The following is a 7,218-nucleotide window of genomic DNA, read 5'->3' as shown; positions in this document are numbered from 1 at the left end:
ATCACAGAGAAGAACTCGAGTCCAAAGAGGAAGTGCTAAGCGCGTTACGCACTACGGAGAGCCACATAGTACAAAGGGTTAACGCCTAGCAATTCAAACAACTGTAGTGAATGGGACGAGGGGTCTCAAACTTGATATTCGAGAATGTCTGATCTAATTTCTATAACTTTTATTAAACGTATTTATAACTTACAAACAACGTACGTTCACATTTAATAAAGCAGACATAATTTTGTCTGAGACAAAATATATTCAAACCTTGTGGGAAAAAATTGCACATTTTGACTGAAGTAAGATGCTTAATCCAAAATGCACGTGTATTTAAGTGCCAGAAAGTTTTAAATACGTCCAAGTGCAAAACAAATGGCACTGTTTGCCCGCAGATCGATTGTAAGCCCAACAGCTATTTTAGAAGACATTTTCACTACCAGAGGAAAATCTTTATTGAGTGATTTTTATGCCTAAACAATCTAAATAATCAAAGTGTATTTGTTTTGATGTCGATTAATCAAATTGACCTTAAAGGTGTCAACACAACAAGGCACTTTAAAACCAAAGTAATTTTAAAGTAAAAGTTACATGGCCGATTACATCGCGTCTAAAAAATTTATAAAATGCCAGCCGCGCTGCTTTCTCCTTTCCAAAGCACTCATAAGGCCGCGCCCCGTGGCACCGCCGCTGTTAAGTAACCATGATCCCTGGCCAGGATCGCCGTCATGATCTCCAGATAGACTACAAAACTAACAATTTATTAATGAGTACAACACATCTCAAAGAAGGAAAGCATAAACTTATTTACATTGTATGTTTACATTATAATTTTTACAAATAATTTCTTACATAACAATACTCGATAACAGTAACAAGAATTAAACTAAACCATAAATGATATCGTCAAATGTATGCAAATATTTAGAAATTTAATTATTTCCCCATATTTATATACAAACATACATACAACCAAATACATACACATAAAAGAATAATTAACAAATGGTTAAATAAAATGTAATAATAATAATAATAATCATAATCATAATCATAACAATTCCTACACAATAATTTCTTCCATGATTTTAGTGCGGAGCTTTAAAATGCACTGAAAGCCTACACAGAGGTAAAATGGGCTTTAACAGATCAAAATGTCGAATCCTCACTCGTGTTTCACTCCAAAGTTCAGATCATACACATGGGTAAAATCAAGATCTTCTTTACTCCATCCAAGGTTAAGAACTTTATTGATTCCTTCGGTATAAGCATATTGAGGCATTTACACCTAAATGGAAACTGGGTCACACTTAGTAGCACTTTATTCCATAAAAACTAGATCATACTTATCATCATAATATCATAATAATTGACTGCTCCTATAAAGTGCTATGTCGCTTATTAACTTATTTGTTAACCTAGTTATTGTTTGGTACCGTGTACTTGTACAAGTTCACTGCCAATGGCTGGAGCTGCTGTGTGGCTTTTATGTTCTTATAGGTTGGCCATTTATTTTTGAAGGTATAGTTTTTGACATGCTTTATAGATTGATATATCGCTTTTTTGGTAGCATAGAGGTAGTTGGTAAGGCTTTTTCCTTTTATTTTTATTTTTTTCCCTTTCTTTTTTAGATTTGAAATTTTATGCCTGGCCTTCGCACAACAAAATATGTATGTAATATGTAAGATATGTAATTGTTGAACGTGAGGTAAACAGGGAATATATAACTTCAGTATAGTAGGTAGTTCAGTGGTTAAGGCATTGGACTACGGTTTGGAAGATCCCAGGTTCAAACCCCACAACCACCAAGTTGCCACTGTTGGGCCCTTGAGCAAGGCCCTTAACCCTCAACTGCTCAGATGAATAATGAGATAAAAATGTAAGTTGCTCTGGATAAGAGCGCCTGCCAAATGCCCAAATGTATTATTGGAGGTGACTTTAATCTAAAAAAAAATGGTCAAGCATCTACCATCTTGAATCAAGGAATGACTGATTTGGGGCTGTATTATGATAGCATACCTTTGACACAGACCAAATTGGATATTTATTTTATTCAAATGTTTACTCAAGAATAGAATTTTTCTTAGTATCACAGTTAATAGCACATCAAATAAAGGATTGTATTTATCTCTCTGCTTCTATCTCTGATTATAACGCTGTTAAGCTTATATGGGAACCAACAACGACTATGCCCCACTCTAAAAGCTGGAGATTTAAAACTTACATGCTTAAGAATTTTAATTGTATTCAGTTTTTGACCACTCAAATAAAATAAAAAATTGGAGACTAATGCTAATTTAGCCTTCCATTCTATTATATGGGAAGCACTTATGAGACAACATATCTTATGTGGGGCTTATAAATGAAAAGAAAAGAGAGTCGTTCTAACGGAGTTAGAAAAAGAAATAAGATCACTGGAACTAGAACATTCAATGTCTAATAATAAAATAAATTAATAAAATCCGTAATACAACTCATTTAAAAATGGATCCTATGTAACAATTTGTGTATTCAAAAGATTGAATGTATTATGGCAAGAAGTAAATACCACTATTATGAATTTGGAGACAAGACTAGCAGATTACCGTCATGGCAAATTAAGAAAGAAGAATCGGAGCGGTATATTCATTCAGTCCAATTAAATTAAATTAATTATATCAAAGATCCGAGAGAGATTAATACTTTATTTAAAAAATTTGTATGAAACAGATCGTAAATGGGGAAATATTGAAGCTAAAATTTTTCGCTAATAAGATAATGAATTATGGAATTCTGATATTACTGAGAAAGAGGTACTTAAAGCCATTAATGCCTTGGAAAATAAAACATACCCCTTTCCAGTGGTGTACTTCATGTCCTGTTCAAAGCTATTGTTAACTCCTTTAACAAACATGATTAAAGAATCACTTGAAATAGGTTCACTTCCCCATTCTCTGGAATTAACAACAATAATACTACTCTTTAAACCAGGAAAAATATTTATACAGTGAGTTACGATCAGATAGGCTATTACTGTAAGTCTCCTCAATGCAGATTATAAAGTTTACAAATTACTTGCCTCAAGATTGGAAGCTGTTATATCCAAAGTAATACATCCAGATCAGACAGGAAATGTTAAGAACAGACTAGGCTCTAATAATGTCAGAAGACTATTAAATAAAATTAATATTGCGCAAAAGAGGAAATTGCCAATGTTTATACTGGCCATGGATGCAGAAAATTTTCAAATTTAAGCCTACTGTTCTTTTTGAAACACTAGATACATAGACTTTGGGTTTAAAAACTATATTTAACTTCCCTAAAGCACAAATCCTAACCAATAATATTATGTCCAATACTTTGACTTTGTCTAGAGGATGTAGACAAAGTTGTAGTTTTTCTCCCTTATTCTTTGCCTTGGCCATTGAACCTCTTGCTGTTGCAGTAAGATCCCATACCGGAATTAAAAAGTTTCAATTGGTACTAATGATCACAAAATATATTTATATGCAGATGACTTGTTAATATATCTAACCAATCAACAACTCTCTATTCCCCCTTTATGAAACGTATTTAAAGATTACAGTGATATATCAGGTTACAAATTGAACTATGATAAAAAGTGTAGCTTTCCCCATCCCCTAATATACCAGATCAGAAAAAGCATAGTTAAACCATAAACACTATGCAATAATGAGTTTAAATATTTTGGAATTTAGATTGATTCAACATTTAATGAGGTGTTAAAAAACTACTTTCCACTTCTAGAGTGAAAGACGACATGCAGGAGTGGAAGGATCTACCTACTGTATATAATTAGTAAATAGGCAGAATCGAAATTATCAAAATTAATATTTTACCCAAATATATGTATATGTTCCAGTGCCTCCCTTTGGATATCCCAAAATCTTATTTTAAAGAATTAGATAAAGTTCTTTTAGGTTTCCTTTGGAAAGGCAAAAATCCCAGAGTAAAATGTCTTGAGCTTTAAGCACCGGTTTAGAAAGGGGAACTGAAACTTTCTAACTTTAGACATTATTATCTAGCTTCACAACTTTGGTCTATATGGTTGCACCCTGATATTACTATTAATACTAGACTTAAGCCATTTGACAATGTTATTTTGAAGCAGAAATGCAAAAAAAAAAAAAATGTTGACTGCACATACAATTTGGTTAAGTGAGAATAAGGAGTCCCTTATGGAAAGAATACAGACTATTTTAATATCTACTAAACATAGACAAACCCAATTTAATATTTTGAACCAAACACATTATACTTCTCAAGAACTTTATATGTTAAATGTTAACCTATCTTTAAAATGTCAAAGGTGTACCTTATTTAAAGGCAATTTATTATGTGTGTTTTGGAATGGTTGCCTTCCACCAGTGGCATGTCATGAACTACTTTTGACAACAGTTCAGGGTTTTAAGGGTATTCTTGTGTCTTCTTTCCCCTCATGTCAGTCTCCATATCAGTCTGGTTGCTTTTTCCTTTTTTCCACAAGAGCTGCAGCTTTGAAGTTCCTGATTCATCACATCACCCATCACAATTTGGGACTAGTCAAAGTAGCTACAGTTATAGTATCTCATTACAAGGGCACCTGGAAGTGAATGGGATATGCTGTATTGAGCAGCAAGTGTTTTCCCCCCCTTGAAGTTGGAAACAGAAAACAATGGAAGTGTAAGGATTTGAGGGACTTTCTATGTACACATTCTATGCACACACACACATACGCACAGTATAATATTATTTGTTGTGCTTTTCATCTTCTTTCCTGCTCTATCCTGTTTTTCATATCTCACTGGGCCCAGGTTAATTTTTAACACTACCACAATTTTTTTCACCAACTTGGTTCAGTTCTGTGTCCCAGTTTTCTGCAGTGGTCTCTTAAGGATTTTGCCACTTACCCATCAATTATAGCAATCCCAACAATATCTGCAGGGATTGAACATGGACCATTAATGCAGAAATTTGGCTAACCCTTATAGCTCAGGGCATTTTTAGGATGTACAGTGGAACCTCGGATTGCTAATAACGCAGTTCGTGAGTGTTTCGCAAGACGAGCAAATATTTTGAATAAATTTTGACTTGGAAAACAAACAAGTCTTGGTTTACGAGTACCGAGTATCATGTATCAGACACTTCTTGTTTTGACGCCAAGCGACAAACAAACCAACGGTTTTTCTTTCTCTTGCGCTGCGGAACTCGTGGATAATCTACTCCCCTGCTGGGTCTTATGCGAGTCTCTTACTGGTATAATCAACATCTGTGCACACCTGTACTGTTTACTACAACACTGTGACAACGGGTGTGCGCATAAAACATATTTTATTTTGTTTGCTAGCGAGTGTGTACAGCGCACGTGTACTGTTTTTATAACACACGTGTGTAAAGTAAAAGAAAGTCTCATTACAGAGGTTAAAGATCCATTTTCTCCCTCTCTGTTTCAGGCTCTGAGCTTACGTGTATGCGTGTGTAATTTGACACCATGCCGGTTCACACATTCTCTCTCATCTTAATTCTGTGTGTACCCCCTCTCTGCTTTACACACACACAAACACACATACACTCTCTGCCCTACACAGAAACACTGCTCTATCGCGATTTTTTTCAAAGGTAAAGTGCAGTTTCATTTGTTTATTTGTTTTACGTTACAGCAGTGGTTCGATTAGTATGTCTTTCCGTTAATGTGTGTGTGTTTGTGAGTTTGCATGGTCGTCCTGTGCTTGGTGGGTTTCCTTTAGGTGGTCCAGTTGTTTATCTTCCGCAGTCCAAAGACAAACAGATTAGGCTAATTGGCACTCTCAAATTGTCCGTAGTGTGTTCTCTGTGATGGATTGATACCCTGTCCAGGGTGTACCCTGCGTCAAGTCTTCTAGGAGAGGCTCCAGAAATGTAGAAATATTGAAAACTCAGACTGATAAGTGAAGCTTCCCCCTGTTGACACACCCCAACATTACATCCATATATGGATTTTTAAAATTTCTTTTAACATAGCCATTAAGCAATGTTGCATTCCCAGCAAAGATCTGTGGTACTCAAGTTCTAATGGTTAAATAGGTTTTATGCTTACCGTATCTATGATGGCCAGTGTGTAGGTGGTCTGTGAGTCCCTATCCCCACTCCCATCCGGGCACTACCTGACATTGCCTTTCTGTTGATGCTTTCTCTACCAGTTATTATACTAATTCACTTTTCAAACTAAACTCAACACGAAAACAATAATAATAAAACTCTGGATAAAATCTATTGCAATAAATTCAACCATTTATCCAATCAGGATTTGAAAAACTGAGGAGGTGCCTGAAACTTTTTTCTGTCCCACCCCTTAATTCCTTCTTTAAGTTTTTTTTTATCAGCTTTTTTCTTCTATACATACATACATACATACATACATACATACATACATAACCGTTCAAAAGTTTGGGGTCACTTGCAAATTTCTTTGTTTTTGTTTAGTGATTTATTTTCTACATTCTACAACAATACTGTCAAAACATAAAATAACATATGGAATTATGTAACAACAACAAAAAACAAGTTTGTTGTTATTTTAAGACACAGAGGTCAGCCTTTCTGTAATAGTTCTTGCAAGAACAGTATTGTCAAGTGCATTTGCAAAATCCATCAAGCACCATAATGAAACTGGCTCTCATGAAGGCCATCCCAGGAGGGCGAGACCAAAACCTACCTCTGCCGCAGCCGAGAAGTTCATTAAGAGTTATCAGCCTGAAAAATTACCAATTAACCGCATCTCAGATTAGAGGCAATATGAAGTCTTTACAGAGCATAAGAAGCAGACACATCTCACCATTAACTGTTCAAAAGAGATTAATGCATTTTTTTGGACACCTTTAAATGTGGAGGAAATAAAAATCTGGACTGATCATGGAGTTAGAAAGTGACCCCAAACTTTTGAACGGTAGTACAGTGTATATAAATTCCTACAGGTATTGAAGGGCATTTTCACAGCTTGCCGCGCGCACTCGCAGCAAGTCGTGGGATCCCTTTTCCGAAAACGTGCGTTTTTTAAGGCCAGAACTGTATTATAGTGCTATAGTGCAATTTCTTGTGGTTTGGGTTCCTATTATCTTTTTCAACTTTTTTCAAATAATAAATAACAGAGTGCTTATCTGGCTATACAAACTACAATTTCCTGGTTTTATTATTAGTTTCAGCACAACAAAGCATTGGGTTGGAGTTTACTGTATCTATGTCCTATGGGTTAGTGACGCTTTTCACTACTGT

This window comes from Clarias gariepinus, chromosome 22 (genome assembly GCF_024256425.1).
Source record: "Clarias gariepinus isolate MV-2021 ecotype Netherlands chromosome 22, CGAR_prim_01v2, whole genome shotgun sequence".
In the NCBI taxonomy this organism is placed as follows: domain Eukaryota; kingdom Metazoa; phylum Chordata; class Actinopteri; order Siluriformes; family Clariidae; genus Clarias; species Clarias gariepinus.
Note: the sequence above shows the minus strand (reverse complement) of the source record.